The sequence below is a fragment of the Zea mays genome, chromosome 8 (assembly GCF_902167145.1).
Source record: "Zea mays cultivar B73 chromosome 8, Zm-B73-REFERENCE-NAM-5.0, whole genome shotgun sequence".
Classification (NCBI taxonomy): Eukaryota; Viridiplantae; Streptophyta; class Magnoliopsida; order Poales; family Poaceae; genus Zea; species Zea mays.
The window spans coordinates 148476274-148487170 of record NC_050103.1 but is presented as its reverse complement, the minus strand read 5'-3'; the positions used below and the strand labels follow the sequence as shown (position 1 = coordinate 148487170).

The window sequence follows — 10897 nt, the reverse complement described above, 5'->3', positions numbered from 1 at the left end:
TCCCCACATAAAGCTAGTCCACTACAGCCAAACAGGATACTTGCTGAGTATGTTGATGTGTACTCACCCTTGCTCTACACACCAAACCCCCCCCATCCCCAGGTTGTCAGCATTGCAACCACTGCTCAGGCGAAGATGAAGCTGTGGAAGGAGACTTCCAGGAGTTCCAAGACTACGACGAGTTCTAGGCGTGGGTTAGCGGCAACCCCCAGTCGGCTGCCTGTGAAGGCCGCGGTTATCTACGTTTCGTTTTCGCACTTTGATTTATTGTAAGGACTATATGGACGTCTCAGACGTATGATGTAATCGACTATTATTTCCCTTTTTAATATTATTTTGAGCACTGTGTGATGATGTCCATGTTATGTAACTGCTGTGTACGTGAATTACTGATCCTGGCACGTACATGGTTCGCATTCGGTTTGCCTTCCAAAACCGAGTGTGACAAAAGGAGTCCGCGCGAGAGAAGGTCGAGGTTACCGGCGAGGTTGGTGTGCTTCCCTGTGCGCGCGCGATTTTGTTACGCGGATGGGGAGATCGGTCTGTTGTTTGATTACGATCCTACATGAGGAGGGGATTTGGGTTATATGGCCGCAATTGCTTGAAGATCGAGCAGGAGCAGGGAACGGCCACCGAGATCCGCGGCAAGCTAGAGGTGGTGCCCACGACTTCTGTTCGTGACCGAGCGGGGAAAGGGGATGATCCTGACGACATGGGCCCACAGGACCAGTGACTCCGGTAAAAGAAAAGGAGAGGGGAGATACTGGGCCGCCCAGGGACCAAAACCAAGAGTGGGCCGACAGAGCTTGATTTGGCCCGTGGTGGGGTTTTCTGTTTTTCTTTCTTTCTTTTATTATTTTGTTTCAGTTTTAACTTTAAGTTTTGAATTCAGGTTTCCACAAATACATGCACAAGAAAAAGAAATACTAATATGAGATGCAATATTATATATATATATATATATTACTGATTTTTTTTATTTTTATTTAAGCAACACTTTTAATCATGCCACACACATATTAATATCTTTAAGGAAAAAAACTTTTGAAGTTTATTTGAAAGTCATTTCCACTATTTTATTTCTTATTTATTTATTTTATTATTTTCCCTTATAAAAATTTTGGGCTTTACACCCGGTATATTTTGTCAGCGAAGTCCTCACTAAGTCCAAAACCCACATGTCCGAAATGGAGAAAATTGCATAGGTTGTGGTAGTGGCATCAAGGAAACTAAGGCACTATTTTGAGGCTCGCAAAATCATAGTGCTAACAGAGCGAAGCCTAACAGACATTTACAACTACCCCTAGGCTTCTGCCCGAATAGGGAAATGGGCCATGGAGCTATCAGAATACCACCCAATCTTTGAATCTAGAAGCGCTAAGTGGCTAGACTGACCTGTCATCGTGCGACGCAGTGTGCACTCCGCAAGGCGAGAGGGCAAAAAGGGGATCACTGACTCACGTGTAGTGCATCTAATATGGGCCATCTAGAAAAGACATCGTAAGCACAAGAGTGAGAGTAAAACTATAAGACCAGCAAGTAAACAGAAAACGAAGTGAGATAAAAAATTTATAATATGAGAATATAGATAGTAATATAACATAGAATTGGTCAAGATGACCAACTTTTGAAATGACACCAAGGTCAAGGTAAGAGTAGGGGTCTATAGTCCTTAAGCGACCATTCTAGTCTAGGTTAGTGGTCCTATAGTCAGCAAGGCTTTGATAACACTTATGTCACACCCGGTTTTGGAAGGTAAACCGAATGCGAACCATGTACGTGTCATGATCAGAAACTCACGTACATAGCGATTACATAATTGGACATCATCACACAATGCTCAAAGTAAATAGCAGAAACAATACTTTATTACATTAAGATGTCCAAGACATCCACAGAGTCATTACTTAACATAGTCATTAACATTATCAAAGTGTGGAATACGAAACGTAGCAGATAAGGCCTTAACAGGCAGCTGACTGGGGGTTTGCCACTAACACAACTAGAACTCATCGTAGTCCTAGGACTCCTCAAAGTCCTCCATGTTGTCTACATCTCCTCCTGAGCACTGAATACAGTGGGGACAACCTGGGGTGGTGGTGGTTTTTAAAGCAAGGGTGAGTACACATCAACGAAAACAGCAAATGTCCCGTTTGGCTAAAGTGGACTGGTTGTATTTTGGGTTAGGGTTAAGCAGTTGCTTTTAGTTGGTCAAGTATTTATTACTAATAGTAGAGCCAAATTTTGGTAATAAACCCAGTTATTACCCAAACGTACTCCCTCCAAGAGGAAATACCAGAGATCAGAATTATAATCATCATTATTAACCATCATCATAAAAGTATCCAAAGTTCTTCTAATCAAAGAGGATCCCAAGGCCGCTCATAACCGTGAGCACGACTAATATACCAGTTTCGAAAACTCTGCAGAGGTTGCATACTTTACCCACGAGTCATGATCCCTTTTGCCTCGGGTCAACCAAACCCTCAAAACACTACCAAGGTGAGTAGGCAAGGTTTCACTACATAGCCTTTACAAACACTCCCCTGGTGCATAGCTGCTCGTTAGGTTTCGCCAGTCGCACAAACACAGTACACCTCCCTAAGGTGGGTGAAAGACGCCTAGTAGAGGGGGGGTGAATAGGCGAAACCTGAAATTTATAAACTTAAACACACACTAAGGCCGAGGTTAGCGTTAGAATTAAATTCGAGTGTGGAAGATTGTTTCTCTTGCTAAGAGTTGCTCAATTGATGCGGATGACGTTTGGGAGCAAACTCAAAACTATATTAGCAAGGAAACGTTAGAGAGAAGAAAGAGGGAAAACAAATCAAATGGAAATCAACACAAGTGAACACGGTGATTTGTTTTACCGAGGTTCAATTCCAAAGAACCTAGTCCCCGTTGAGGAGGCCATAAAGGTGTAACGCCCTGAATTTGGGGGTAGATTTTTTTCTTTTCTTACTCACCAAATTCAGGCGTTACCCTCTTTTCTCTTCTGTTTCGCTCCTTCCCAATTTCAAAACAGTATAGCGACTGGTGTCCGTATCGCGTGTGAACAAAAACCTAAGTTGACATGAGTGTTGCATCATGCTGAGGCATATTTCTTTGTCTGATGTCATGTTTAATCGCGTGTTTTGCTTAGTCTCGTTTCGGATTTTGTTTCGCGATTGGATTCCGATCTGTGGTTGTACGTGTCGTGGGTTTCTGTCCCGCGGTGCGGCCCAACCCAGTTTGACCCGGCCCGACCCAGCTCGGCCTGGCCTTGGTCCGTGCGCCCTTGGCGCCCTGCCCCTCCCCCTGGCCGCGCCCTCCCGGCTGCCGTGCCCCCTGGCTGTCATGCCCTGGCCGCGCTCCCCCTGCCGCGTCCCTGGCCGCCGCGCCCTCGGCCGCGTCCTTGGCCGCGCGGGCAGTTCTAGTAAACAACGTTTAATTTTTTGTTTGATTAGTTTTAAATTTAGTTTAATGAACGTGTCGCGTCGCGTGCTTCGTCGCGCGATGAATGAGTTTAATTTCAGAATTTATTAGTGTGGTGCGTCGCACGCTTCGTCGCGCGGTGATTTATTTGATTTTTTTATCTTGTTAATATGTTGTCGCGCGCTTCGTCGCGCGGCGAATTAGTTTGATTTCAGATTCTATTAATGTGTTGCGGCGCGCGCCTCGTCGCGCGACGATCCGTCTTAATTTCAGATTATTTAATGTGTGGCGTCGCGCGTCCAGTCGCGTGACTTTTCGTTTTAAATTCAGTTTAGATGACGTATGACGTCTTGCGTTTCATCGCGCGATGCTTGACGTTATTTTTATAATTAATGCAAGTGTCTCGTTGCATGCTCTGTCGCGCGACGAGTCGTTTATTTCTTAATTCAATTTAAGTGTTTTGTCGCGCGTTTCGCCGCGCGACAATCCTTTTAATTTTACTTTGATCTGCTTATGATGGTTAAATACGGAACATGACTTTATCCTATGCGTAGCACGATGACCAAATTAATACTATTCTGTTTAGACGATTACTTTGATTTATAATCACGTAACGTGATCGCTCTTCGACCATAGCCTCGACCGTTACTTTTTATTTCTCGCTTAGTTGTAGGTGTGAGCCCTGCGTTGAGCGTCTGTTTATTTATAATATTTTATTGTATGGTGTACTGTTCTTTTGTATTAAATTTGTGGAATGTATGTTTGAACTCGTATAGATAACGATCAATCGGTGGAATCCGAAGGAGTTGCAGGTGAAGACCCTGAGCAGCAGCTGGTTGGTGAAGGCAAGTGTCCCTTGACCCATCTATGTCCTACTCATTCTTATAATTCACTCCCCGCATTTACACAGTTTATACCTAAGGATTGACTAGCTTTTGTTTATCTTGTCCTTGTTTACCTATTTTGGTTGGGTTATTTCAGTTTAGCTATATGCTAGTGCTTCACATTGATCAATGAACATGATGAGATCATGTAGGATACGTTGTTTTCCCTTTTTGATTATGATGATATACTTGTGGCATTTAAGGGGACTCGAGCTGTTTCTCGAGTGCCTCTTCGTAAGGACTGGTTCGTTAGATGACCGTCCGGGAAAACACTGCAACCATGAGGGTGGAATGGGACGCCCTTAACTGAATAATTAGAGGAACTGGGGTGTAGTTCGCTTCGCCGTCGTGCCGTTAATGGGGCTCGGTGTATGCGGCTCGCTCTGCCATGGTTGGTTCTCCCCTTAGGGAGGAGTGCGGTGCATTTAGGAAACCTAACGGGCGACTACAGCCTCAGGGAATCTTTGTAAAGGCGACGTAGTGAAACCCTGCCTGTTCACCTTGGCAATGTTTAAGGGTTTGATTGGCCCGAGGCAAGAGGGAATCACGACTTGTGGGTAAAGTATGCAACCTTTACAGAGTGTTATGAAACTGATATATCAGCCGTGCTCGCAGTTATGAGCGGTCAAGGGAGCTCCATTGATTAGAGATACTTGATCAGAGATGTTTGGTTTACAGGTGGTGATGAGGATGATGGTTTTGGTTATGACTATGGTAATGGTAAGTGGTATTCTTTCCATTTGTAAAGGGTACATTGGGTTAATAACTTGGGTTAATGCTAAAACCTGGCTTTCTACAAGTAATAATAACCTGACCAACTAAAAGCAATTGCTAGTCCACTACAGCCAAACGGGACATATTGCTGAGTATGTTGATGTGTACTCACCCTTGCTTTACACACCAACCCCCCCAGGTTGTTAGCGTTGCAACCACTGCTCAAGAGAAGATGAAGACGTGGAGGAGGACTTCCAGGAGTTCCAAGAGTACGATGAGTTCTAGGCGTGGGTTAGCGGCAAATCCCCAGTCGGCTGCCTGTGAAGGCCGTGTGTATCTACGTTTCTTTTCCGCACTTTGATAATTGTTAAAGACTATGTGGATGTCTCGGACATCATGATGTAATCGACTATTACCTTCTTTTATACTATTATTTGAGCACTGTGTGATGATGTCCAGTTATGTAACTGTTGTGTACATGAATTGCTGATCCTGGCACGTACATGGTTCGCATTCGGTTTGCCTTCTAAAACCGGGTGTGACATAGGTGGTATCAAAGTCGTGCTGACTGTAGGACCGCTAACCTAGAGTAGAATGGTCGTTCTAAGGATTATAGACCCCTATTCTCACCTTGACTTTGTTATCCCTTCAAAAGTTGGTCATATCGACCAAACCTATGTTCTACTATATATTATACCTTGCTGAAAAATTGTTTAATTCTAATTCCTAGATTTTATGGTTTACTTGCTAGTCATATTAGCTCTGTTCTCACTCTTGTGCTTACAGTGTCCTTTGTAGATGGCTCGTCTTAGACACACTGCACAGAAGTCAGTCATTCCTTTCTTGCCTTCTCGTCTCGCGGAGCGTCCGTTTTGTCGTTCGGTGGCTGGTCAGTCTAGCCATTTGGAGAGGCTACACCACCGCCTACACAAGGAGCAGGAGCGTCGGCGATAGGATCTGGAGCAGCAGGGCTCTTCTTTTTCTCTTTAGCAAGAGATAGAGTCTGTGAGGAGTTGCTCCCCTGTTCCCCCGCTGGAGGCGCCCCCTGCACCACCACTGGGCGTTCCGGCCACTGGAGTAGCTGTTGGAGGAGACCCCGACGATGGAGGTGACGACAGCAGCTCGAGCTACAACACCGATCTTTCAGAGGAGCAGGAGCTAGAGGGACGGGTTGCCCGACCCATCACTCGTGATGCTACTCGTGGGTGTCACTTTCACGATGCGCTCGACACCTTGCTACACCAGGCACTTGATCGGCGTACCTGGTCTATCAAGTATCGCTGTGTTGTCTTCCAGCACAGTCGCGGGGTTTACCTGGACTGCTGGGAGGCGACTTGTTTGGTGCGCCATCTGGAGAACAGTCTCTGGGGTGCGGAGGTCTACTCAGAGCATTACTCTATTTCTGAGCGGGACTCAGCCGAGGCGGCCATGCAAGATGCCGCACTGCGTGCGCTTTCGCACTACTACTCAGTGCTCGGTGGGGTAGCTGATGGTCTTAACCTGAAGTATTACCCCCGCCGACCATCTGGTAGCACAGGAGGTGTGGTTGTCTCACCTGTTGGTGAGGACAATCCTAGGTTGAGCAGCACAGCCAACCTAGCTGCCGTGCTAAACATGGAGCTGGACCATGCATTAGACGAGCTGAGTAGGTCTCGTGCTGAGATCGCCTAGCTGTGGGCTGAGCGCGCGGAGCGTCGTCACCTGGAGGATGGCTCCCTCGCTCCCGTCGGGACTCAGCACCCGTACCGCTCACCTCGGCGTGGACACCAGGCTTATGGCAACCTCGATTGCAGGACCAGGATAAATTTAGAACCATAGATCATCAGTGTTGGGTCCTGTAACGAAAGTTTAAATTAGAAGTCTTAGTCTCAGTCTTACTTTTAGTTAGTCTTAGATAGACAGAGTAGTTTGCTTATCCTGTGCTTTAAGTTTGTCATGATGAACTATGATGGATTTGGATCTTTGTAATGACTGTCGCTAGAGTGTGGGTATCCCCTGCACGTTGTTTTACCTATTAATGTAAATAAAATTAGTTATCTAGTTGGGAGGCCCTTTCACTCTACTTCCCTCTTTATCTGAGAAAAATGGTTCATCGCACTGACGAGGCGGGCCCGCGAGGCAGAGAGGGAAAGGGGGCACGCGGGCGAAAGCGACTGGCGCTGACAGACCAGCCCCACTGGACAGAGGGAGGGGGAAGAGAGCGCGCGGGGAAGGGAACCGCCGCTGACAGGTGGAGCCCACCTGTTAGGCAACGCTGGCGCGCGCGGCCCCGCTGGGCTGGACTAGGCCGAAAGTGGTTTTTCCTTTTTCTCTGAATTTCTAATTGCTTTTCTTTTTTATATTCTCTAGAGATTTCAAATCAAATTCAAACCAAGTTTCAAATTCAATCCAAATCAAACATGTGCATCCATTCCAAGAATATTTTAAGCTCAACATGATGCAACAAATCATGACTCACATAAGTTTTGATAAAATAAATAATAAATCCCTCACTTAATTAACCTAATTCTACTCAAAAGGAAGAGAGAGAGAGACTAGGGAGAAAGACAAAAGGGTAACACCTGAATTTGGTAGGCATTTAGAGGAGAAATTTTATACCCCAAATTCAGGGTGCTACACATAGCCCAGCAAGCCCGGGCTTCGGCCTGTCACGGTCCACTAAATTAGGCCCAATAATACGCAGTGGAATGCACTAGTCACCATTTCTCCAGTCGTGGGCACCAAACATGAAGGCTGGGTTAGCTGCCTGAACCTTGCACGCTCGCCTCAAAGTCTCAGACACCAAAAAGTGGTCTAGGTTTGTGCTCTGTAGCACAACGTTGCCAGCTGCTCGTCCGCTCCGCGGCCTCCGTCAGCTTCGTCTCCACCCTCTTCCGGCCAACCGTGCTGCTGCAGCTCCGCTCCAGGCTCCACAGTCTAGTCAGCTGCACGTCTTCGCGTCGACCAGCCAAGAGCCAATGCAACCGTGCCGGCGTGCCCCACGGCCAACACCCCTCGTGAGCTCGCCCACTCACCTAGACCCAGTGAGTTGTTTCCAATTCTAATTCTTAATTGATTTTTTATAGTATCTAATTATTGATTGTTGATTGAACATTTGATTTAATTTAAGTATTGACATGCTATGAATTTTGTATTGCTAGGATGAGGAGGTATTATATAGCACAAGGCAGTCGCCCACCACCACATCCTCCACCTCAACCCTCTGCTCCACCTCAAGATAGTAATCATGGATTTAATCTGGATGATATTGTAAGTGACCCTGCACTTAGAAAACAAATTTATGAGTTTGTCCTGAAATTCAAGATTACATTCAAAAAGGACCAACTCAACCTATTCTGAAGTTTTCTTTGAAGCAATTTAGAAATGATGCAAAGAAAAGAGCATATTCTAAATCTTGGTATAAATATTATGATTGGCTAGAATACAACGAGTCCAAAGATGTAGCATTTTGTTTCTATTGCTTCCTTTTTAAAGAGCCAGGAAGGGCAGAAATATTTGGATATGATGTTTTTAATAAAATGGGATTTAATGATTGGAAGCATGCATACAAAGCATTACCTGAGCATGTTGGTGGAGTGAGTGGTGCTCATAATAAATGTGTTAAGCATTTTTATGATTTTCAAAATCAATGACAAAGCATCGCAAGTCAGCTTAGTCGTGCAACTGAAGAAGCAGAGGAATTGTATCGAATCCGCTTGACTTCATCTCTAGAATGTTCAAAGTTTCTAATTGCACAAGGTATGGCTTTTCGTGGACATGATGAGTCTTCAACATCTTTGAATAGAGGTAATTTTCTAGAGATGATAGATTGGTACAAAGTAAGAATGAAATTGTGAGGAAAGCTTTTAGTTGTGGTACAATGGTTGCAAGATGACTTCTCCTAATATTCAAAAATATATTGCAAGATGTTGTGCAGAAGAAATTGTAGATGTGATCATGGGAGAGATTAAAGATAGAATTTTTTCTATTCTTATTGACGAGTCACGAGACATATCTGTGAAAGATTAAATGACAGTGATGCTAAGGTATGTACATGCACTAAACTTGTCGATTGTCACTATTTTATAATTACAATGTTGTATGACATAAATCTATCCTTGATTTAGGTATGTTGATGTTAAAGGGAAGGTCGTGGAACGATTCCTTACTTTACACCATGTCGTTGATACTACACCTGAAGCATTAAAGGTAACATTATTTGGCATCCCTGATAAGTATAATTTATCCATCTCTAAGATACATGGACAAGGATATGACGGAGCTTCAAATGTGAGGGGTGAATTTAATGGGTTACAGAAAAAGATTTTAGATGAAAATCCACATGCTTTTTTATGTCCATTGCTTTGCCCATCGGTTGCAGTTAGTCATTGTTTCGGTTTCTAGCTGTTGCTCGATTATTCATGATTTCTTTGAGTATGTCTCTTTAATTGTGACCACAACAAGCACTTCATGCAAAAGAAGAGATGCATTGGTTGAAAGCCATCATAAAAACATTTTGCGGCAACTTGATTCCTTGGAGATTGAATCGTCTACATGAAAACATCAACAAACCAGTCTTGCTAGACCTGGGACACTAGATGGGGTTCACATCACATAAACCTTATCCGATTGGAGGTAATGTGGGTCTCAGTTACTTAGGTGCTTGAGATGGTTGACAAAGATATTTGTGGTCCTTCTCCAGCTAGCTGTGGGGTTGCTTGAGAAAATGGAGTCTTTTGAGTTTGTTTTCATTACGAAGCTTATGCTAAAATTGTTTGCTATCACAAATGAGCTTTCTCATATTTACAAAGAAAAGATAATAATATAGTTCATGCTATGGAGCTAATCCAAGATGTGAAAGCTCAATTAGCCACATTGAGGGAGAGTGGTTGGGATGAAGTGTTTGATGAGGATAAGATATATTGTGAGCAAAAGAATATTTCGGTGCCAAATATGATGGATGAAATACCAGTTAGAGGTCGTGCAAAGCGCCGAAATGAAACTACTACTTTCCTTCATCATTATCGTGTCGGGATTTTCTTTGCTGTTTTTGATAAAATCTATGTTGAGATGAATAATCGATTTGGGGAATCCACTATTGAGAAATTGACATGTTTCTCATGTCTTGATTCAAAGAATAACCTCTCTAGGTTTGATATAGATAGCCTTGTTCGAGGTGCTCAGATTTATGATGCTGATTTCTCTACTAGTGACTTTGCACAAATTAGACAATAAATTTAGACTTATATTCTTCAAGTAAGAAGACATGCAACATTCTTTACTTGCATTGATATTGCTAGTTTGGCTTCTAAGATGGTTGAGACAGAGAAACATAAGGTCTTTCCATTGGTTTATAGACTTATTAAATTGGCATTAATATTACCGATGTCCACAACATATGTTGAAAGGGCATTTTCGGCGATGAAAATTATCAAGACTAATTTACGAAACAAGATGGCTGATGAGTGGTTCGATCATTTGATGGTGTGCTACATCGAGCGGGAAATATTCAAAGAACTTGATGACTCTACCATATTGCGACATGAAGACTAGAAAGATGAATTTGCCTCGTCCTCTACCATCTTGAGGTATTTACCGTGCTACGTTTAAATTTTTTAGCACTAAGTAATTGTTTGCTTGAATGCTTGTATTATATATCTATTCTCTTGAAATTTACTAGTCTATATTGAATAGATATTTTAGATACAATTTAGAAATTTATAATGGTGTCTAGGCTCCGCCACTGGTAGCGGGGAAAGAAGTATGTTGAACTATTGAAATAAGTCAGTGATGTGATCTTTTGCTAATTGTTTAAAGAGAGGTGACATATAGCGAAAGCTTTTGACTAAAACTCTTGCCTTTCATAATATTTGCAAAAATTGCACTACCTAAAGCTCTCAAATGTT

General features: G+C 43.5%; 1 pseudogene; it reads left to right on the top strand.

Moving 5' to 3' along the window:
• The first annotated feature begins 565 nt into the window (after positions 1 to 565).
• Positions 566 to 10544, top strand: LOC109941919 (zinc finger MYM-type protein 1-like; annotated as a pseudogene).
• The last annotated feature ends 353 nt before the right edge of the window (positions 10545 to 10897 follow it).